Here is a 25,038-nt window from a genome sequence, read left to right as displayed (position 1 = left end):
ATTTGGTAAATACTTACTTACGTACTTACGTCTAGAATCGTTACTAAATGCATTCAAAAGCCGTTTTCGTGACATTAATTCAAACGAGCAAGAAATTTCATTGTTTTTATCTTCATTTTCGTTTGCTCCTGAAAATGCTGCTGATAATTTGCACCTAGAGTTGATAGAGCTGCAGTGCGATTCTTTATTAAAATCGAAATACATTGAAGTGACTGTACCAAAATTTTACAGCTATTTTCTTGAACGCTACGTTGAGTTACGGAAATTTGTTGCCAGAATTCTAGCTATGTTTGCAAGTACCTATCTATGTGAGCAGTTTTTTACCATAATGAAGACTACAATAACTCCTCATCGTTCGAGATTATCTGATATAAATTTATTGCAGTAATGAAAGGGTCAGGGACAAACTAAGGATAAACTAGTATCTCAGAAAAGATGTCAAGCATCAGGACAATAGATATAATGCATTATAATATGAGAATGTTAAAAATTAAAAGTTTAATAAAAAATTAACGCAAAATTTCATTCCAAGTTTACTTATTACATACTATATTCCTGTACGATGGTGACCCTAGGCACGCTACTGATCTCAGCCCATCAATCCCTCCTATTGTCGGTGCGGTGGGCCATTGGGAGAAAATTTCCACGATCGGAAAACAATAGCCAATCGAAGACGATCCTCTCCAAAAGGCTATATTCACCACACACCGGCTGGCTGGTTGTTAGCCGATGATCGTCGAGTCAGTCCTAGTTTGAGTCCCGTCCAGTCTAAGTTTCCGTTCGTCATCGTCACGCGTATCGTTATTTGTAACTTAGTATAGTTTAATTTAAGTCTAATTTATAATAAACTAAGTACAAAGAGTTGTGTGTTTTGTTAAACTTAAACCGCGTGTGACCATTATTTATTGGATGACCGATATCCCAAGGCCCCAAAATCGCCAAGAATACTGCATGCAACATCCAACAACAATAGCCTGGAACCATTGTTGGAATAATTTTCATCATTCCCCCATCGATGTTGGACGGAGGAACGACAGCACCAGCTATCGAAAGCTCTAAGGTAAAGTGCCGGGAAAGAGTTCGTTGACCTCCAACATTTTGGTCACTTCGATCCGGATTTGGGACCATCTACGAAGGAACCGGGACGCAAAAAGGAACCATTTTGTCCAAGGAATCCTCACACAAGCCTAAATCGCCATTGGACCCAAGCCTTCGGAAACAATACCCTATTGCATGCACGCCATTGTTTTCTGTTTGGCTTGGCTTGGGATCAGCCGAACAATTACTCCAAGCGACTTTGTTTCAACTGCATCTTAACAAGGGCTTGCAAGCGGAAACCACATCGACTGGTGACAACTACAATTGTGGTGCCAACGAATTCGATCGTTGGTTGTTTTTTTTTGGACCTCGGTGACTCGGACTCAGCCACAATTCCCCTGGATCATCCGTTGGACTATTCATCCCGATTGGCGGCGATTGGAACATCGCTGTTGGCCATCATTCCAGTTCACGGACGGTGATTGGAACTTCGTCATCATCCTCATCATCATCATCATTAATATCGGGTGCAGCTCAACCGAGGCGATACATTTTGCCACCCGATTGGTTCGACGGTCAGCACACATTGGATCGCATCAGTGGTGCCCAACTTACGTTGCCCAGCAAAAAGTGAACTTTTCGTAAGTTGATAAAATTCGAAAATCAAATGTTATTTTTAAACTTCAAAAATACATTTTTAACCATAATAACTTCATCCTCTTCTACAAAAAACAAACCCAAACCTATTTACCTGAGCCCTGGCGTCATTCGACAAGAGGTCGATGACTCAAAGTTTTGTTTTCGTCTGACGAATCGTTTGGTTGGTTACCTGGTGCGTTTGCCCGGGAATCCTTGGTTAATTGGGAAAATCGTTTTTCCGAATTTTGGCGTTTGAGTCAGTCTGTGTTGGATATTTGTGTGGCCACCGGATACGACAGTTTGTTTCGTTGGTTTATGATTGAATCCTAGAGTTGGAGATTACATCGTATTTTGGACTCTAAAATTTGTCGTTACGGTCACAGTGAAGTTGTGCAATGCTATGGTGTAATTTTGGAATTTTGTGATTGATATTTCTGGTTAGAATATGCGTGATATTTGGAACGGAACCATCGTCATTTAAATTTTGGTTGGCTTTTGGAACAATAATACGAAACACAATTACCCATTCGAAAATTTATCCCATTCGGTCAACGTTGTTGAATTTGGTGCTAAAAGTGAATCCGGCCATTTGAGTCTGTGTTGTGTCAGATTGGTTTTGGACAATTAATCAACATTTTGGGAAAGAATCGTCTGAAATTGATAAAAAATTATATGAGATTGAGTTGTCTGATTGTGTCAGAGATTTATCAGCTTCGGACTGGTTTTGAGAAAGATTATATGAGATTGAATTGTCAGATTGTGTCAGAGATTTTAATCAGCTTTGGGCTGGTTAACCGTCAGTAACATTTTGTGTTTGTCAGTTTTGTTGGAATTGATTGGATTTTGATTCAATATGCCGGTCACGAAGAAGGTGACTTCTGCAGCAGCAACAACTGCTGCTGCGCCGTCTTTGAAAGTGTTAAACGTCAAACTTAGACAGATTCAAATATCAGCGGGAGACATCTGGCGTTTTGTCGATAATTTTCAAGATGAATGTTCTACTTCTGAAATTGAAATACGCTTGGAGGAGTTAGACAGTTTATGGGAACGGTTTAATGATGCCTTAGTAGACATTCAATCGCATGAAGAGTTTGATGAGTTTGAGAATACCTGTGAAAAGGATAGGCTTTTGTACAGTGAGCAATACTACCATGCAAAATCGTTTTTGATGGAGAGAATTAAAGAGCGTAGGAGGATTCCGGAAAGTGAACAAACCTCTAGGGCAAACGAAAGTTTGTCACAATCCACACTTGATCATGTTCGACTTCCTCAGATCAAGTTGCAGACCTTCAATGGCGACATTGAAGAATGGTTAAGCTTTAGGGATCTTTTTACTTCATTGATTCATTGGAAACCCGAATTACCTGAAGTGGAAAAGTTCCACTATTTAAAAGGCTGTTTGCAAGGTGAACCTAAAGCCCTTATCGACCCTTTGAAAATAACCCAGGCAAACTATCAAATCGCTTGGGATTTGTTAGTTAAAAGATACAACAACAGCAAACAACTTCGGAAAAGACAGGTTCAAGCCCTGTTCCAGCTGCCAACGCTTACTAAGGAATCCGTCACCGATTTGCACGTTCTTTTGGAAGGTTTTGAAAGAATTGTGCAGACGTTGGATCAAATCGTTCAACCTGTGGATTATAAGGATCTACTATTGGTCCAGATTCTCTCCTCGCGTCTCGATCCAGTGACACGCAGAGGATGGGAAGAATTTTCGGCAAATGAGGACCAGGATTTGATCAAAAATTTAACGGAATTCCTGCAGAGGCGAGTTCGCGTTTTGGAATCGTTGCCAGCAAAACCAGTTGAACAAAAACCTCTGCATCAACCTTCGACAAAGCCAAAACCATTCGTAAGAGGGAGCTATAATATAGTCCAAAAATCCGGTAAACGTTGTGTAGCTTGTGCGTCAGATCATCCTCTGTACCAATGCGCAAGTTTCCAACGGCTGGCAGTAGCAGATAGGGAAAAGCTGTTGCGAACAAACCAAATGTGTCGAAATTGTTTCAACAAGGGTCATAAGGCGGTGGAATGCAGATCGAAATACTCTTGCCGACATTGCAAGGGTCGACACCATAGTTTGGTCTGCTTTAACCAGGAAAGGATAGCATCAACAAGTTCAGATCAACGCAGAAGTGAGCCAGCACGGACGGATTCTGAACCCAGTGCCACACAAGTCACCAACGCAGCAACAACGGTCACGAAATCATCGAATGCTTCGCAATGCTCTGCGCAAATTCTTCTGGCAACCGCAGTGGTGGTTCTAGAAGACGATTACGGTAATCGGTATCCAGCACGGGCTCTTTTGGACTCGGGGTCAGAGAGCAACCTGCTCACGGAGCGCATGAGCCAACGCCTGAAGGTTTCCAGGGAAAGGGTGGACATTTCGGTGATTGGAATCGGGCAAGCATCCACCAGGGTGAAGCAGAGAATTCAAGCAACGGTCAGATCACGCGTTTCTGAATTCGAACGGTCGATGAGTTTCCTCGTTTTGCCTAAGGTAACTGCTAACTTGCCTGTCGCTTCAATAAATACCAAGGGATGGAAGATTCCAAAGGGAATTGACCTTGCTGATCCTTCCTTTTCGGTTTCTGGTCAGGTTGATATCGTTTTGGGTATTGAAGCGTTCTTTGAATACTTTGATAGTGGCAAGAAAATTCATCTAGGGCCTGGATTACCGACATTAAATTACTCCGTATTTGGATGGGTGGCTTGTGGTGGGATTTCTTTAGCTAGAACCTCTATCTCCGTGGCAAATAATTCCATTTCGGCAGAAGAATCCCTAGAATCCTTGATGACTCGATTTTGGTCCTTAGAGGAGGTCGAGTCCCCGGTCGTATTTTCCCCTGAAGAAGCTCGCTGCGAAACCCTATTTACCCAAACGGTGCAGCGACAGCCTAATGGTCGTTATACAGTCACTTTACCCAAGAATGAAAACGTTTTGGCGCAACTTGGCGAATCTAAGGTGATCGAATTGCGGCGTTTTCTAGCCACGGAACGAAGATTAGCCAGAGATGAGAACCTGAGGAACCAATACATTGCCTTTATGGAAGAATATGTCAGTTTGGGTCATATGCGTAAAGTTCATGAGTCAGTAAATGAGTCTGTTAATGAGTCTGTTAATGAGTCTGTTAATGAGTCTGTTACGAAGACAGTTGATAAGTCAGTTGATGAGTCAGTTGATAAGTCAGTGAGATCAATGTCTGTGAATGCGTCAGTAAACAATGTCAGAAATTTGTCAGAAGGTAGCATGGGTCAGAAATCGGTCAGACGCTGTTATTTGCCCCATCACCCGGTGGTTGAAGAGGCCAGCACCACCACGAAGGTGAGAGTGGTATTCGATGCTTCTTGCAAAACATCTTCCGGAATATCCCTTAACGATTCTTTGCTTGTCGGTCCGGTTGTTCAAGAAGATCTACGATCGATCATCCTACGTTGCCGCATCAAACAGTTCATGATAGTCGCTGATGTGGAAAAAATGTTTCGTCAGATTGAAGTTCACCCATCCGATCAATCTCTTCAGTCGATTCTATGGAGATCTTCGCCTACCGATGAGATTTCGATCTACGAACTTTGCACGGTGACCTACGGAACAAAACCTGCACCTTTTTTGGCCACACGCACGCTTCGACAACTCGCTATGGATGAGAAGGTCAATTTTCCACTAGCAGCCAAGGCTGTTCTCGAAGATACGTATATGGATGACGTTATTACAGGAACAGATGATGCATCAGAAGCCGGGGCCTTACGAAGTCAATTGGATGGTTTAATGTCAAGCGGATGTTTTCGCTTGAGGAAATACGCGTCTAATTTCTTGGAGATCTTAGTCAATATACCCCAAGAAAACTTGGCGATTCCTTGCTCGGAAGGAATACCACTCGATCCCAATCCATCGGTTAAAACTTTGGGCCTGACTTGGATGCCTGTGTCGGACGAATTTAGTTTTCAGTTTTCCTTGCAACCCTTAGACAATAGCGAGCCTATAACCAAGCGTCGAATTCTAGCTATAATTGCTACATTGTTTGATCCTCTGGGGCTACTTGGAGCCACAATTGCAAGCGCGAAGATCTTTATGCAACTGCTTTGGACGTTGCAAGATGAAAGGGGAGAAAAACTTAATTGGGATCAGCCAGTACCTCAAATGGTGGGTGAGCAGTGGAAGAAATATTACCAACAACTTCCGCTTTTGAACCAAATCAAACTCCACCGTTGTGTCATCATACCTCAGCCGGTCTCGATTGAATTACACTACTTTTCTGATGCGTCAGAGAAGGCTTACGGTGCGTGTGCCTACGTGCGCAGTCAGAATCGTGAGGGTCAGGTAAACGTCAGCTTGCTCACTTCAAAATCGCGGGTAGCACCACTCAAATGTCAGAGTATTCCCAGGCTTGAACTCTGCGGGGCCCTTGTGGCCGCAGAGCTCAATGAGCAGATTAAAAGGTCAGTTAAAATGAATCTGCGAACAGTGTTTTGGACTGATTCTACCTGTGTTCTGCGTTGGCTTCAATCGATTCCGTCAACCTGGACCACTTTCGTCGCAAACCGAGTTAGCAAAATCCAAACTCTAACGGAAGGCTGTCAATGGAATCACGTTGCCGGAAGGGAAAATCCAGCTGACCTTATATCCCGCGGAATAACACCAGACGAAATAGTAGAGAACCAATTTTGGTGGAATGGTCCAAGTTGGTTATCGGAGAATCCAGATAGATGGCCTAATACTACGAAAACATTCCCTGAAGGGGACGAAGAAAACGAACGAAGGCGTTCTACAATTGTTGCGACAGGTTCAGAGAAGCAAGAATTTATCCGTTGGTATCTTTCTCACTTCTCCTCCTACACGAAATTGATACGTTGTACAGCCATTTGGATGAGATTGTGTCGAGTGCTTAAAAGGTCGAAGAAAGGTATTATTTCCGGATTTCATACCACCATGGAGTTGTCGGAAGCTGAACTAGTTTTGGTACGACTTGTTCAGAAGGAAAGTTTCCCTGAAGAGTTTCGGGCGCTTTCAAGCAAGGAATTCGTGTCACGTCGATCCCCACTTCGATGGTTTAACCCATTCTTAGAAAACGATCTGATAAAATTGGGTGGACGATTGAAACATTCCATGGAACCAGAAACCTTCAAGCATCCTCTCGTTCTCCCAGCGCAACATTGTTTCACTAAACTGTTGTTTCAACATTACCATGAACGGTTGCTTCATGGTGGACCGACCCTGATGCTTAGCGCAATCAGGCAACGATTTTGGCCACTTGGAGGAAGAAGTGGAGTTCGTCATGTTGTCCACCGCTGTCTGAAATGCTTCAAAGCAAAGCCGACCCCAATAGAGCAATTTATGGGAGAATTGCCTGCAGAAAGAGTGACAGAGTCTAGGCCAGGGGTGAGCAACCTTTTGAAGCATCGGGCCACTTTCAATTTGAAATTCTTTTGGCGGGCCGCATTAAAATAAAATTTACCTAATAATAGTTGACCGAGCTTTATGTAATTTTTTATTACGACAAATGTATGGCAACAAAAACTGGAAAAGGATAAATAGAAGAATCCATGTACTTGTATAAACATTTTTTTTAAATTAAAGGTGATTAAACCAGCCGAAATTGTGAACATCAAAGAGGAAATATCTTTTGTTTCCCTTTTATTAATAAAAAAAACTAAATAATTGTGAAAGTCTTTCTATGGTTCGTAAAAAGATTTGAACCATTTCCTGAGAAGAACCCTTTCTTTTGAATCAATGCGATGGTATTTTCCTTCATTACTTACCTTTCAAAGTTTCATAGAGCTTAACCATAGCGATATTTTTCTGCGCATTTTCGAAAAGTTTTTCACAATTTGTTTAAGTTTTGTCGTGAAGCCTCAATTTTTTTCTTTAAACGGCTATTTTTTTAATTTGAAGTTCCGTATGAAATCATTGCATTGAGATGTTGGACAAGGCTTCAAAATCAAGAAAAAAAATATTTTCACGGATTTTCAACCAGATTTGTCAATGTTACAGTTTACATTTGTGATTCTTGAAAATTTTTACTGGTTTTATAAATTCTATTAAATTAATTTAGATACCTCTGGGATAGGCTTTCTAGAGCTGTATCATGAAAATCTTATGACTTTGGTAATGTGGATTGCTAATTTTAAAGTTAAATGACTCAATTTATTCAATCTTCGACATTATTTGCTTATGAAATTTTTGAAAATGGCATCACACATAACACAAGAAACAAAAATTCACATTTTTCCGAGATACCAAGAATCTCAGAACTGATTTTGACTTATTCGGGGGCGCTGAATCATTCAATTTTTTTGTCTGCTCTAGTTCTCAAAATATCTTTAAAAATAGGTTAAAAAATAAGTTATTCAATTTGATTACTTTCCCAAAGACCGCTAGTAATTTTGAATTTTGAGAAAAAAAAAAGTTATGGAAGATAATTTTTTCCAAATCTGCAAGAAACGGGAACTTTGACGAAGTTTTTAAGAAAAATTAAATTAAATTGACTTATTGATATTTCTAAAACCGTTAGCTATATCATTTCGCAGTCTTCAACAAAGCTGTTGGATGAATTAAAATATTCAATATCCTATATTCAATAGCTTTCTTCAATGATGTCAGAAGAAGTTGTAATCTTATATTCTATAATTTCTATAAATTGTAGAATTCAATTTATTGAAAGCGTTGTATCTCTGATACATGATACATGAATATCTTGGCAATATTTAAGTGTGTAATCTTTACAAACTTTTCGGTTTGAATCACAGAATTACAAATATTGTTTTTTTGTCGAGAAATCCGAGTCTCGCTGAGTTCTGTCGATAAGAAATCCGTAATCATTAGCCCAGTTTTTATTAAACAACATTGTTTATTTCTGTCATTAATCAACCTTCATCATACGACTTTAACTTTGCTTGAAACGAAAAAAAAAACTTAACTAACTTCTATATTTCGTTTTTCTTATAAATAAAAAGAACTCAATAAAAAGCCTATATCCTACATAAAAGTCAACAATCTGAATGATTATGGGACAAATGCAACTGCAAACAAGTTATTAATATAACTTTTTTTTTTGATTTAGTAGGGACTGCTTTGTTATGATAGTTAACAATCTATCGTAGAAGAAAAAATCGTAAAATAAATTTAATTTGAGATAAGCTTCGCGGGCCGCACAAACATGCCTCGAGGGCCGCATGCGGCCCGCGGGCCGCGGGTTGCTCACCCCTGGTCTAGGCCATTCACAAAAACCGGCGTTGACTATTTTGGTCCAATCTACGTTCGGCCCGGACCTCGAAAACCAGCTTCAAAGGCATACGTGGCTCTGTTTGTTTGCTTTTCGACCAAGGCAGTTCACTTGGAGTTGGTTTCCGATCTTTCTACCGATCGTTTTCTCCAGGCGCTTCGAAGATTTATTGGAAGATGGGGAAAAATTACCGATATCTTCTCGGACAACGGGACAAATTTTATAGGAGCCAAAAATTATTTACACGAACTCTACCAACAGCTTAATTCAAAACCACATCAAGAGAAGGTTTCCAAACATTGCGCTGATGATGGAATTCAGTGGCATTTGAATCCGCCCCGTGCCCCACATTTCGGTGGGCTATGGGAAGCAGCTGTGCGCTCTGCAAAACATCACATCCTCAGAGTCATAGGTGATCAACCGTTACCATTCGAAGATATGTCTACTTTGTTGGTCCAGGTCGAGAGCTGTCTGAACTCAAGACCGATTACACAGCTCACAGACGATCCTAATGACCTCGAGCCACTTACTCCTTCACATTTCTGGCTCGGTTCGTCTCTGCAAGGGCTACCGGAACGTGATTGGAGAAATGTGTCCACAAACCGGTTGAACAATTCTCAAATTGTGCAACAAAAACTGCAGCAGATATGGTCTCGGTGGAAACATGAGTATCTCTGTCAACTACAGGCCAGAACGAAGAGGTGGAACAAACCTGTAAATATTGAAGTCGGAAAACTGGTGGTGATTTGTGACGATAATTCTCCACCAATACACTGGAAGATGGGCCGGATTCACGCAGTGCACCCAGGAAAAGATGGGGTCATACGGGTCGTTACGCTCAAGACTGCTACAGGGTTTAAAACAAGAGCAGTAGAACGTCTTTGTCTGTTACCCGTTCAACCAGAAATTGATGTTGTTGTTGAGTCAAACATAGAGTAGAAATCCCAACCTTTTCCTTTCCCCTCCCTTCCCAAGAAGAGGATTTTCCTTTTTTTCTAATTTCAGAAATCGAGCTATTTCTGGGTGGGTGAGGATGTACGATGGTGACCCTAGGCACGCTACTGATCTCAGCCCATCAATCCCTCCTATTGTCGGTGCGGTGGGCCATTGGGAGAAAATTTCCACGATCGGAAAACAATAGCCAATCGAAGACGATCCTCTCCAAAAGGCTATATTCACCACACACCGGCTGGCTGGTTGTTAGCCGATGATCGTCGAGTCAGTCCTAGTTTGAGTCCCGTCCAGTCTAAGTTTCCGTTCGTCATCGTCACGCGTATCGTTATTTGTAACTTAGTATAGTTTAATTTAAGTCTAATTTATAATAAACTAAGTACAAAGAGTTGTGTGTTTTGTTAAACTTAAACCGCGTGTGACCATTATTTATTGGATGACCGATATCCCAAGGCCCCAAAATCGCCAAGAATACTGCATGCAACATCCAACAACAATAGCCTGGAACCATTGTTGGAATAATTTTCATCATTCCCCCATCGATGTTGGACGGAGGAACGACAGCACCAGCTATCGAAAGCTCTAAGGTAAAGTGCCGGGAAAGAGTTCGTTGACCTCCAACAATTCCATTGTATTGTATCTACTCTCCGCGAAACTAATATGTTATGTTTTCTAACTGATTTTGGCTGCGGCCCTCTACGTCATAGAAATATTTTAATGCGGCCCGCACACTTAAACGAGTTTGACATGCCTGCTCTAATATGACCTTGTTCTGCCACCATGCTGTACGAAAGCTTGTCACCACGTTGCTGAAGTCGCTTACTCAAGTTAGTACGTTCCGGACAATTAATCTTCATATGTTCGGTACTGGCACAAATGAAACACTTATTTACTTGACCTTCGTAGTATATCCGGGCTGGAAAGTTACGAACGTGTATCGTTGAGGGAATTTCCGTTGTTATAGCCATATGTACACCACGCACTGTTGTCCAGATAGGGAATCCGGTGTCTGCAGCGTATCGCTCCCGTATCATACGTTGGATTACTCCGAACTTAACCAAAACTTGTGCAATCTCTTTATCTTCAACTTCTGGTGGAAGATTGAAGATTCGTATGTATTTAAAAACTGTTGTATCCGCTGAAAACGTTACCTGGGTGCTGACATTATTATTATAACTAAAATCCATTGATGCTGGCAATCGTAGAAGAATATCTTTTAGCTGTTCAGAAGACTTAAATTTTACAAAAACACTGTACTCTTTTGGCTCCTTATACATAGCCAATAATATTTCCAGTTTCAAATGCAGCTTCCTCTGCATGAACTGAAACATTTCCTGTTCCGTTGGCTCTTGCTTCCCTGGCCCAAAAAGAATACGCAAAGTATTGGTACGCGGTTCCTCCATCTTTGAATATTTTCTTCAATTCCGATTCTTGCAGCTGGCTATTGTTTCACTGAAGGTCACAGTAGCCAAGCTACAAAATACGATAACGAACACGCTCCTTAATACGTCTTTTCACCTTAGCGGCTCAACTTGAACTCAAAAAACAATTGAATAGTAGTTAGCTGTGTCGTAACCGGTGGTCTTACTGTTCTTTATTCTATTCAATTTTTCTATAAATTTTTATTTTCTTCACCAGTCACAAAATCATAATTCCGTTCGCTTCTTCAATATCGTTCAAACTGATTCGGAAATCGTATTTTTTGTACTTTTCAGGAATCGTATGGAAATTCGAATACTGATTCGAAGTGCAATTTTTGAATTCAAATCTATAATTCAGATTCAGAAAGCAGATTCAAATTTTAGTCAAAATCAGTTTGTAAACACAATTTAGCTGAAAAAAAAAACAAAAAAAGTAGAATTTGAGTTTTTTTGTTTCATACGAAAAACCCAAATATTTTAAACAAATTAATTTAAAAAATCATCCACAGAATTTTCATGATGGAATTGATTCTTTATGAAAAATATTTGTTGTTATAGAAACATGTAGTTGATCTTCACCTAAAAAAATCTGCAAAAAAATCTATTTTTTCGGTATATTGTTTAACATTATTAACAAATTAAGGACACAAAAATTCGGCGTTTTATGTTCCAGGAACCAACAGACAAAACTCTGCTAATTAAATATATTTGAGTAACGAGAAGTGTTGTGTTAACTTTGTGGAATGAGGTTTCACTTTCATAACATTTGAATAATGTTTTATAATGAAGCATACTAGCGGCAAGCGAAAAAACGAGACTTGTCGTATACGTATTTGGTCCACAATCTATTAATATTGAAGTTTTTAAAGCCAAATTTCAAACTAAAATCATTAATTTTGTTTAAGTTTGCATTAAGCAAATGTGAATGATTTTTTTCTCTCACTTTTTGCAATTTGATTTTTCTAATCAAAGGTTAAAATCTTCGAATTTGCAAAATTGTTTGGGAGATTGGGCTTGTTTGATTTGAGTACAGAATAAGTTTTTTTTTTTTAAGAAATGGACGGCTCTCCTTAAAAAAAGCTTGTTTTATGCTCGAATCAACCAAGTTTGATCTACCAGACTCTTGAACAAATTCAAAGATTTTGAACATCGATGAAAGCGGATTCAGCTCACCAATTAAGGTTTAGGAACAAATTTTTAAATTTACGATTTAATACGAAAACTTTTAACGTAAAAGTACTGTTGAATACTGTTGATACTGTTGAATAATCATATAGTTACAAACATAATTTGCTTTAATTTTTTTTTGTAATCGTGCATTATTGGGCTAAAACTCATAGCTAAAAATTAATCACCATACCCCCCCCCCCTCCCCCCCCATGGGTCGGTTCTTCTTACGGCCCTGGTGTTCATAATCCAGTTTTCCATTTGTAAAATTTGCTCATTTTTCTCACAATATCTACAACTACTTCTGATAGGTATGAGATTTCAGTTTGGAAATGATTCGAAAGATTTCGAGATTTTTCTCACAAATATTTGTCCAAAAAAAAAAAAACAAAATTAAATCGGCTGTTGGGCTGGCACCTTTGAACTTTTTGGCCAAATTTCAAGTTTCAATGAAAGTAAGCAAAGATACAGCGAATTTCGTGAAGCATGCTCAAGTTTTCCTTTTTTACGGGAATAGCTTAATTTTTTTTTCCAGTCATTTTCAGTTGTTGAATTTTTTGGAGGGTCAGTTGGATAGTTTAACTAGATTGAGTGAAAGTTCCATGAAAAAAATTATCAGCCGAGAGAGAAATCGCAGCTTGTCAAAGTTGGAGGAAAGTGCGTTGCTTCGCTTGATTTCATTTTATTTTATACGCAACAAGCTCAAAAAACATGTTCGATTTATTTAATAGTAGTTCCCAAAGTTTTTTAACGTAGATTTGAAATTAAAATTTTGACTTGGATTTAGCTTTTATATGACATTGTAAGAATAAGAACCAGATTTGAAATAATTCTCAATTGTTTAGAGATCAAAATTCAGAAACAAAACCTGATTTCAAATTTTTTGTATGATGATTGTGTAAAATCCAAAAATTATTGTGGGAATAAAAAGATCAATATCCAAACATTGAATTCAGTTAAAATGGTACAAGATGATTCTTATCTAATCCATTCATTTTTATTTCCGTTATTAGCCTTCGCGTTATTTACGTCGAATTAAATTAAATACTCCAGAAACGGGATTCAAATACGAAAACATTAATCAGCGTTAGATGTTCATTCTTAGTAAATCAATAGATATCCAAAGTTTATGAATATCATTAATCCAAAGTTTTTAAATATTTTAAAAAGATATGGGGAATTATTTTTAATTTGATTTTTTAACAAATAAGTTCGAATTATTTTTATTTTTATTATATAAAAAAAAAGTTTAAATTCATTTATATGAATTTTTTCTCATTCGAATATATGTACACCATAAACACGCATCACAAACATGATTTTTTTCTCACATTTGAATATAGTTTGGTTATTTTGATAATTATGTAAAAAAAACTAACAAATATTCCTGACGAGCTTATTATGGAGATTATTTTCCAATTTACTATTTAATTAAAATTTGAAACTTCTAGGTGCAACGATTTTATCTTGAAGTATAGAACGTTTTATTCCCTTTTGTCATTTTTTGTCTACAACTGTAATATTGTTTTTTTAAACATTACAGATATAGAAATGATAAATCGACTTTAATTGAAACTAACAAACAAACAAACGTTTTCTTAAATGTTTTTTTTATATTGACATAACTTCGTAATTTTTAATCAAATAAAAATCAACAGTGAAAACAAAGAAAACTCATATTTGTTGGAATATGCATCTGAAAGATGGCCTAAATCAAGAGAAAAAAATCTTTAAATCAGTTTGTTCAATTAACTTAGAATGCACAGCTCAAATCATCAAAAAATATTAAGAAATATTATTCTACATATTTTGTAGTCCAAAATAATATTTATATTACATGTTCAGAAATGCTTAGTTTTGAATCACCCTAGTATTCGAACGTAACGCATGAACCTTATGTTGTATTGCATACTTGCAGGCGCTTTTAAATTCCAAAAATTTGAATCACTCAGCAGTATGCCTTACAGTCGTTCACGTAGCACGTGACACTCTTTGAAATGACGGTATGTAGGTATTTCCGCTTCTGGCCGATGTTTGTAGTTAGTTTAAGTTAGTCGATTTTTGGTCAGGCGTGTCATAATAACACTCCAAGAACTCAAAAGGGAAAAAAATATGATGCGGTATATCACTACCGAATAAATATTAAAGACAGTTATTGTAAGGAATAGTTTTTAATTTTACATTCACAAACTTAACCGATAAAAATGGAAATAGAGTTATTAAATCATTCAAATCATAAAGATCTTTGTAAGCTAAAATTATGAAAAAAAAATTACAGTCACCAATCGTTCAAAAATCATTTAATTTCCACTAGAATTAGTTGTATGTTTATCATTTCATAGAGTTCTAGTGCTGCTTGATGCTGCTGTTCGGAAGCTAAACCCAACTGCAGTTAAAAAAAATCCATTTTTTCATCCGTTTAATGCAGGATTCAGTTTAAATTGCAAAGCTGATTTAATCTGACATGGATGGATGGCCAAAAACTGACCGAAACAGGAGACGACCATGCGAGTAATCAATTTGAAATTGTAGATTTCTGCTGATGCATTCAGATTTTTTTTCCATCAAAAATACAAAAGAGAAAATGCGACCGATTGATCTGATGATGGGAAGAATCTAATCTGGTCAACCTGATTGCATCTCCCCCAGTCACCAGTCATAGAAATGCAAATCCATGCTTTTACTCATTGTTGGATATTTTTTCTTTTGGTTAGTTTTTCTGGGCCAAGGGACTAAAATACACTTGAATGGATGGGTGCACTTTCGAAAATTATATTTATGATCAAAAGAAGCTTATGTGTGCCTCGGATCGATGAAACCGGGAATCAGGATGGGCTTGCCGGGAAGCTTGGCCTTGATTCTAAAATACCCTATAGGTATGTAGTAAATGCTAGGGAGAAAGTAGTTTTGTGAATTATTTTTCCTTCGGGAAAGGATCTTTTTCGGAAATTTCCTGCAGGGTGATGCTGGCAAAGATGATGGTGCAGAATCATACCTTTGTCCTTTGATATGGATATGGATTTTGGTCTTCTTCATAGGTAAGTGTGGTGAAAATGCTTTTACTTAGTTTGAAAGACACTTTTTTCCGAATAACCTTGATAAAATTTGGAAAAAAATACTTTTTGAAATTTTGTACCTAGTATTCCCCTCATCCCCTCAGTAAATCTCAATTAAGCCTCGATCAATGAAAAGCGGCAGATAATTGATTCATGCATTCATTCCAAGGAAGAACCAGTCACATCCGGAAAATCGAACCCCTTACTCTCAACAGGAGCACCAATTTCCAGCTATCATCCGCCCCGACATCTGGTTTTGCGGAACCAAGAATGATGCATAGAACACAAAAGCAGAACTGACAGTCTCTAAGAATAGAACTTGTAGCAAGCAGCAGATAGCGATACCGATCCATTCGTGCATACATATAGGCGCAAACAACAACCAACCAAGCTAGCTGATGCTAGCCGGAGCGGCAAAAAGAAGATAGGGTAACTTTCCCAACAAAACCCAAACGTTGAGCAGAAAATTGCATTGAAAATTCATGATAAACTATTTTTCGGTGCTCACTTTTTATGTTCCCGGAATTCTTTTTTTTGTTGCTTCTGTCGTTTCTGCTTTTCGCTCTGATAACAGCAGCAGCATCTATCGGAAAATATAATAATGACGGGTGGAAAAATGCACCAACGCATCCATCCAGAAGGGATTCTTTCAGGTGGGGAAAGAAGGAAAAACAGACATGAAAGAGATCTGATTTAATAGTACAGTTTGGAAAAAAACGTTTGTTTTTTAATATGAATTATTAAGTTTATTAATTGTTCGTTTAAAATCAATACAGAGGAACGTCAATTTTGCTGTTGATTGTTTGTTGTAATTTGGCCTTCCGGTGGAAAAATACAGAATTGGCTCAGCAGGCGCAAATTTTTAAGGATGCTGCTGCTGATTGCTTGTTTTCATTTGGCGTTTCGGTGAGAAAAGACGGAATTAACTTAGAAAGCGCACCGGTGGAAAAAGATGAATTGGCTTTGGAAGCGCAGATTCTTAACACTGCTGGTGCTGCTGCTGATTGTTTGTTTTCATTTGGCCTTCCGGTGGAAAAGACAAAATTGGCTTGAGAAATGCAGATTTTAAGGTGGCTGATGCTGGTTTATGGTTTGATTTGGCCTCCCGATGGAAAATGACGGATTGGTTTTGGAAGCCATCCGGTAGGAAAGTTGAATTGGCTCAGGAAGCGCAAAATTTAAGGCTGCTGCTGCTGATTGTTTTTTTATTTGGCCCCAGTGGAAAAAAAGATTAGCTTAGGAAGCGCAGATTTTAAGGCAGCTGCTGCTGAGTGTTTGTTTTGAATTCGCCTCCGGTGGAAAAGACGTATTGACTAAGCAGGCGCAGAGTGTTAGGGATACTGTTGCTGATTTTTTGTTTTCATTTAGTCTTCCGGTGGAAAAAGATGGAGTGGCATAGAAAGCGAAGATGTTTAAAGCTGCTGCTGCTGCTTGTTTGTTTGGTTTGGCCTTCTGGTGGGAAAAAACGGATTGACTTAGGCTAGATTTCAGGCTGCTGCTGCTGATTGTTTGTTTTGATTTACCCCGGTGGAAAAGACGGAATGGGCTTAGGAAGCGCAGATTTTTAAAGCTACTGATTGCGCAGAATTCAAGACTGCTGTTGCTTATTGTTTGTTTTGATTTAGCCTTTTGGTGGTAAAGACAGAATTGGCTCAGGAAGCGCAGAATGTATGGCTGCTGCTGCTTATTGTTTGTTTTCATTTGGCCTTTCGGTGGAGAAGACGGAGTTGGCTTAGGAAGCGCAGATTTTTAAAGCTGCTGCTGTTGATTGTTTGTTTTGATTTGGATTGGCTAAGGAAGCACAGATTTTAAGGTTGTTATTGTTTGTTGTTTGTCTTAGAAAGCGCCGATTTTTAAAGCTGCTGTCGCTGAATGTTTGATATGATTTGGCTTTCCAGTGGAAAAAGACCGATTAGCTTCGGGAGCGCAGATTTTCAAGCCTCCTGCTGCTGTTTGTTTGTTTTTTTGGCCTCTGGTGGAAAAGACGGAGTTGGCTTAGATCGCGCAGATCTTAAGGCTGTTTCTACTTATAGTTGTTTTGATTGGGCCTCCAGAGGAGGAAAGAATTGGTTTAGAAAGCGCTGATTTTAAGGCTGCTGCTGAGTTTTTGTTTTGATTTGACCTCCCGGTGGAAAATGACGGATTGGCATAGGAAGCGCAGATATTTCAAGCAGCTGCTGCTGTTTGTTTTGATTCGGCCTTCCGGTGGAATGTTACGGGTTTGCTTAGGAAGCGTAAATTTTTAGGATACTGCTGCTGATTGTTAGTTTCGATTTGGCCTCCGGTGAAAAAATATGGAATTGGCTTAGGAAGCGCAGAATTTAAAGTTGCTGCTGCTTATTGTTTGTGTTGATTTGACTTTCCGGTTTAAAAGACGGAGTTGGCTTAGGAAGAGCAGATGTTTAAAGCTGCTGCTGCTGATTGTTTGTTGTGATTTGGCCTTCCCGTGGTAAAAGACGGATTAGCTTTGGAAGCGCAGATTTTCAGGGCTGCTGCTGCTGATAGTTCGTTTTTATTTGGCCACCGGTGAAAAAGGCGAAGTTGGCTAAGGAAGCCCAGATTTTAAGGCTGCTGCTGCTGATAGTTTGTGTTGATTTGGCCTTCGGTGAAAAAAGAAGGATCTGGACTAGAAAGTGCAGAATTGAAGGCTCTCTGCCAATTGTGGAAAAAGGTGGAAAAAGACGGATTGGCTTTGAAAGAGCAGTTTTTAAACCTGCTGCAGCTGATTGTTTGTTTTCATTTGGCATTCCGGTGGAAAAGATGGAGTTGGCTAAATAAGCGTAGATTTTAAGGCTGCTACTGCTGATTGTTTGTATTGATTTGGCCTTCCGATGAAAAAAGTCGGAATTGGCTTAGGAAGCGCAGACTTTAAGGCTGCTGCTGCTGATGGTTTGTTTTGATTTAGCCTTCCGGTGGGAAAATATGGATTGGGTTAGGAAGCACAGAATTTAAGGCTGCTGCTGATTGTTTGTTTTGTTTTTACCTCCCGGTGGAAAAGACGGAATTGGCTTTGCAAGTGCGGAATTTTAAGGCTGCTGTTGCTGTTTGTTTGTTTTGATTCAGTCTTCCGGTGGAAAAGACGGAGTTGGCTTAGGAAGTGCAGATTTTTAAAGCCGCTGCTGTTGATTGTTTGTTTTAATTTTTCCTTCTGGTGGAAAATAATGGATTGGCTTAGGAAGCACATATTTTAAGCCTGCTGATTGTTTGTTTTGATTTGTCCTTTTGGTGGAAAAGACGGAATTGTCTTAGGAAGCGCAGATTTTAAAAGCTGCTGCTGCTGAATGTTTTTTGTGATTTGGCCTTCCAATGGAAAATGATCGATAAGCTTCGGGAGCGCAGAGCGCCTCCAACTGCTGATTATTTGTTTATTTTTGGTCTCTGTTGGAATAGACGGAGTTGGTTTAGAAAGCGCAGATTTTAAGGCTGCTGCTACTGATTGTTTGTTTTGATTGGGAAGTGGAAAATGACGGAGTTGGTTTAGAAAGCTCGGATTTTTTTTAACAGCTTCTGCTGATTGTTTGTTTTGATACGGCCTTCCGGTGGTTTAGGAAGCGCAAATTTTTGGCTACTTTTGCTAATTTTTTGTTTCGATTATCCTCCTGGTGGAAAAGCCAATGCTGGAATTGGCTTAGGAAGCGCAGAATTCAAGGCTGCTGCTGCTTATTGTTTGTTTTGATTTTACTTTCCGGTGGAAAAGACGGATTTGGCTTAGGAAGAGTAGATATTTAAAGCTGCTGCTGCTGATTGTTTGTAGTGATTTGGCCTTCCGGTCCGAAAAGACGGATTTGCTTAGGAAGCGCAGATTTTCAAGACTGGTGCTGCTGATTGTTTGTTTTCATTTGGCCCCCGGAGGAAAAGATGGAGTTTGCTTAGGAAGCCCAGATTTTAAAGCTGCTGTTGTTGATTGTTTGGTTTGATAAAGCCTTCCGGTGGAAAAAGATGAATTGGCTTAGGAAGCGCAAATTTTAAGGTTGTTACTCTGATTGAATGTTATGATTTGGCTTTAAGATGGAAAAAGATGCAGTTGGCTTAGCAGGCGCAGATTTTAAGGCCGCTGCTACTGATTGTTTGTTGTGATTTGGTCTACTGGTAAAAATAGGACGGATTGGCTTAGGAAGCGGAGATTTTTAAGGCAGGTTTTGCTGACTTTTTTTTATTTGGCCTTCCTGTGAAGAAGACAGATTGGCTTAGGAAGCGCAAATTTTAAAGGCTGCTGCTGCTTATTGTTTGTTTTGCTTTGGCCTCGCGGTGGAAAAAAGACGGATAAGCATAGAAAGCGCACATTTTTAAAGCTGCTGCATCTGATTGTATGTTGTGATTTTGCCTAACGGTGAAAAAAGACGAAATTGGCATAGCAGGCGCAGATTTTTAAGGCTGCTCCTGCTGATTATTTTCTTTGAGTTGGTCTTCCGGTGCAAAAAGACGGATAAGCTTTGGAAGCGCAAATTTTCATGGCTGCTGCTGCTGATTGTTTGTTTTGATTTGGCCTTCCGGTGTGAAATTGCGGACTGGCTTAGGAAGCGCAAATTTTTAAGATAATTTAAAAAAATAACTATACAAATTTAAAATTGTTGCACGTTTTTTTGAGCACAGTCCTATTTCATTCTCATTCAAATTATAACTTCGAGCGCTTTTCACGAATTTGTCGATTTTCCGAGAGGTCTGCCAAGAAAAGTAAAATGAAAATTTCCCACCGAAAAGGCGTCTCAGGCAGCGGCAGATCAGCGGCATTTTATGCATATCAAGCGGTTCCCCCAAACAGCCAGTCAGCCAAGGCAGGCAGCCAGGCAGGCAAGCATTTGATGCATTTTTTTTTTTTTTTTGAAAAACCTCCCACTTCTTTTGCAGCTGCAGTTCCGTCTCGATGCACATTGTGTATCTGTCGAACGTTGCGATGGGGACGAGAAGCCTTTGGGGCCCGATCTCAAAACCATTACCGAACAAGTCCATCCCGGGCTCTTTACGGTTCCTGGAAACCGGATTTCCCCGTGTTTTTTTATTCTCTCTATCTTGCTGGCACTGCACAGTAACCAGAGCCCTTTAGTCAGAACCGAAACCGGCAAATGCACGTCGTCGTCGTCGTCTAGTTTAAAATGCAAAATTTACCATTTTGAGGAATGCAAATTGGAAACGATACCCTCCTCTAAATTTCTCCAAGGGGGGAAGTAGTAACACAGAGAAGAAAGTCTCAAAAAAGCGACCCAAAACTTGACGAAGCCTTTCGGAATACGTGAAACCCGAGAAAAAAGTCAAAAATCCAGACTTCAGATCCGTTGTTCCTTGTGAGAAGGAGGTTTCGGAAATGATCCGAAGGATTTTCAACAAAGAGCAAATTTTCGCGTGGATTATTAGATTAAAGTAAATTGTCTTATCCTCCGTGGGCGCCTGTAGCTATGCAACGTGGCTGCAATGTCGCTGCAGTCAGTAGTGGCTTCGTGTTTTGTAACGGATGCAAATTCGGATGGTGAATTGCACAATTAGTGGATTGCTGGTTCAACACTTCGGTCTGGAATCTTGTGGAAGGAATGAAGCTCTAGTGATTTAATTAAAACTATTTTATTCATGGTTGAATAACAGTTAGCTGTTTGTGTAACATCACTAAAATTGTAAAATAATTTGCAGAAATCAAACTTCTCAACTAATATAGACAACAAACTTGTAAATTTTTTAAGCATATTCCATGTTCCAACTGCCCTACTGCCGGTAAATTGGAGAATTTTCTGTGAGAATTTCCATAGGCTTGGTATCCAACATTGCCATGCATTCGTAAAAATATTGAAGGTTATGTTTTTGAACATTTTGTGAGATAAAAGTCACTGTAGTTGAAATGATAGAATTAGATTTGGCCAACGAAGGCCATTGTTTCGATATTTCGAAAGATTTGATAACTTTGCGTTCAGCATACAATTTCGTGTGATATTTATTTAAAACTCCCCGAACACCTCAAATCCACTCAAAATACATTGATAAGCCTCTAGAACTCTAGAAATAGGAAGGTGAAAGTGTTTCTATACGCGCTTATGGCGTTTATTGCACCTGCAGCAGTTTGAAGAAATGGCTGCTATACAACAAAAATATCTACCCCTTTTGAGGGTTATACGCTTTATCATAAGGCCTGAAGAAATGTTATGAGCTGAATACCAAAAAAAAAAAAAAAATAAAAATACATACAGTGACCGGTACGGGACGGGTATAACATAAAAAATCCACTATATAGTTGAATTGATAGAAATTATCAAAAACAAATAACATTTAGTTCAAATGACCTTTATTGGCATTGAAATCTGAATAACTGACCACGCTTTGCATGGAGGGATCCAGCCAGATCCCAAAACAGTTGAAGAGCTCTTTTTTATTCTCAAAATCATTTTTGTTTACCTCTCTGTTAAAAAACGTAAAAAAAACTCTCAATCGAAGTCATTTTGGCGCTAGCGATGGCCACACGATTGAGTTGGGTCATGTAGTTCAAAAAAATACTGCTAATTTCTATGCTTTTTGGTTTTGGACATTACTTTGCTACAGAATGTATTTTTCAATAAAGCTAAGAATTATTAGAGTTATTCTAGTCTCAGTAAATGCCGTAACATTTTCTTTTGAATATAAAGCAAATAGGTCATAATTAAAACATTAGTTTTGATTCGCTGGGATCCCCTCAAATATATTTTCCATTATTCATTTAAGAGAAAGTGGTGCTCGCTGGAATTAACAATCGCTAGTTTAGAGTGCAGCGTTGTGTAGCTATGTAAGGACCTTACTGAGATAGAAAACAAAAGATAAATCTATTCCTATAATGATACTCGCGTTGAATACCTCATTTCAACAGGTTATGGGCCCAACCAGATGCGTCCGGATTGGAAGATAGGATTTACCCGAGAGGGATAGTCTCACAAGACTTGTAATCGGCAAGTGTACCCAGGGCAGAGGAGTTCGTCAGCCACACGAGCCAACCAGTGCTGAGTGCCACTAAAGTTCGAAGACGGTAAGTCGTGTTCCGAGTTGATTACTCTCGATGTTGCCTCGAGCTACGCTGCGGATAGTAGCGTGAGTTCTGACGATCAGGAGGAGGACTTTCGGGATCCGAAAACGAGATTGGTCAGGCTAGTAGTACAGTCCAGCTAGAGGATAAGCCGAAGCGGAGCTTACATGAAACTGATCGCCTAAAGGGTTACTCACGTTGTGTTGTGCTACGCTGTAGCTAGCATGCGTAATCTCGCATTCAAGTGCTGGGCATTCTGGCACTTTGTAGAAGGAAGTTTGGGTGACGGTCAGTTGCCAGCCTCACTGTATTGCCGACGCCAGAACCAATCTGAACACCGACCTCTGCCGGGGAATAAGATTTAAAAGAGAAGCTCGCTAAAGAAGTTTATCTTACGACATGCAGCTACGCTGTAATGTCTGCTGATTTCCGATGGCTGAAAGAAGTTGTTGGTGTTACGGAAAGTTCGCCATCGTCGATGCTCTTCAACATTCTCAATCTGCGAATTTAGGGAAGGTGTTAGCAATTCGCGTATTGACGATCGCTGATGAAATTAACGATCGTTAGTGTAGAGTTTAGCTATGTAACCTTACTGAGATAGAAAACAAACGATAACTCTATCCCACCACTGAAACCTACGTTGAATACCAGATTTCAACATATTTAAGTGTTTTTTAGGGTTGCAGCCATCTGAAGTTTACAAGTCAACATTATCAGGGTAGTCGCGTCTAATTAAATGTCAAAGGATGCTGTTGGTTTAGTAAAGAGTTAAACGGATCGCCTTTTGAACCCCAAAGAACAACCCGGGCGCAGCCAACCGGATAATGAGTCGTCAAGCGAGTACTATACGCAGCTGTCGTGAATTGCTGATGGCAGCGGTTTCACGAAATTGCTCGTCTTAGGCAAACGCCGTATGAAGCGGGCAATGGCATCGGCTAAATCGGCTCGCTGCTGTTTTGTTCGCTGCTGCTGTTGTTTGGCTCTTTTTTAGTTCATTTTCCACGGCTTTCTACAACTGAATGAGCTCGCGCGAGGAATGTCGGTTTCTTGTATAGCTTTGAACTTTAATGCTTTGACCAATCAGAATTCGGGGTAGCGAAGGGCAAGAAGCAAACGGGTAAACAACTCGTATGATTCAATAAATTTAATTAGAATTCTTTGTTACGGACATTTTTTAACATTCTTTAAAATACAAATTATTCTTTTTTCCATACTAACTCAATGTACTGGTCTAATCCTCTACAGCAGCCATCGGTATTGTTTATTCCTGGGCGCTAGTTCCATATGTAGAAGAGTGTACGTGTGAAGAGAACAACCAGGTAACAAAACACCCCTAAACCGAGGCCGAGCATCCGACTAGATATCATATCGCCATTTTGAATATGAGCTTCCGGTGAGAATTCCTGAAGACAAAAAGTTAATGTAGGCCCGAATCTCCATATTTCCCATCCTTTGAATATCCTGAATCGCTCAAGATACCGTGGTGTGCATTCCACCGATCCACCGTAGCCACGTGTCTACATCAGCAAGCGAGTTCAGCAGATGCACCGAGAGTAGGTACGTGTCCATCTTACCGTGCCAGGAGAATATGTAAAGCCAGGCGAGCGTATCTCGAAATTTAGTCATTCTTCTTTTGTAGAATTTTTATATTAAAAGCAGACAATGAGGCAAGAATTGGGGTAACAAAGTAAAGTGGATCAGAAAAGCAAACTACAGTCTGGTCCGGTTGTTAGAATGTTTTGAAACAAGACCGTATTTCGCTGAATTATTTCAAATTATTAAAAAAAACAGAAAATTCGTATTGGACTAAATATTTTTGAGTGTATTTTATACTCGGACGATAGTATTTTGATTTGCTTTTGCGAGCAAAATTTTGATTTGCTCGCGGCCTCACCAGTGATGCTATGTGCGTTACTAAAATCAGTATTTGCTTGTTATAAACTAATTATAATATTTCTGAATTGTTTAAATTTACTATCAACAGCGTAACGTTTGAATTCATTACGGGGCGTTCCTAAATGGATTAAGATTAGCAATATATTGCTGATGAATTTTCAAGGTGAATTCGAAACATCTGAAACATATTTTCAAGTACTGCTCGTTAGAATAAAATAGAGTTCTAAACTTCTAAACGAATGCAACATCATTCACTGTTACAAACATGTAAATCAACGAAAGCTATGTTGACTTTGGAAATAATCGCCTACATGCTCTGATTATTTTAAACATATCTGTTCCGGATCGTCCCAAGTAAAAAGTTCGAAAGAGTGGACTGTAATTAACACTCTTGGAAACGACCGGGGAACACTTCAAAACAGCACAACTTCTTCACCACAGTTCTTTAATTTGGGTGCAATAAAGGCTACTCAACTGCCTCCGTCTTTCACTGGAGGGAATATCTGTGATATCTATCACAGATAGATTATGATTTCCTTCCGATACTAATAACACCGAACCGATTTGGGGAAAGTTCAACTTTTATTCCCTACTTAACTTGTACCGAGCCGACGGGGGTGAATTAATTTGGAGGCGATGTTGTTTTGTTGGAGGTTGGTGCGAACTGACTT

At 39.2% G+C, this 25,038-nt stretch overlaps 1 protein-coding gene across 2 annotated transcripts in view; it reads right to left on the bottom strand.

Annotated features, from left to right (window-relative positions):
- Positions 1–25,038, bottom strand: part of LOC129757681 (tyrosine-protein kinase Abl) — a 448,900-nt gene that overhangs the window by 61,602 nt on the left and 362,260 nt on the right. The gene's annotated exons all lie outside the window — the stretch shown is intronic.

Source organism: Uranotaenia lowii, chromosome 3, assembly GCF_029784155.1.
Source record: "Uranotaenia lowii strain MFRU-FL chromosome 3, ASM2978415v1, whole genome shotgun sequence".
Classification (NCBI taxonomy): domain Eukaryota; kingdom Metazoa; phylum Arthropoda; class Insecta; order Diptera; family Culicidae; genus Uranotaenia; species Uranotaenia lowii.
The sequence above is the reverse complement of the archived record's forward strand: the minus strand, read 5'-3'. Positions and strand labels throughout refer to the sequence as shown.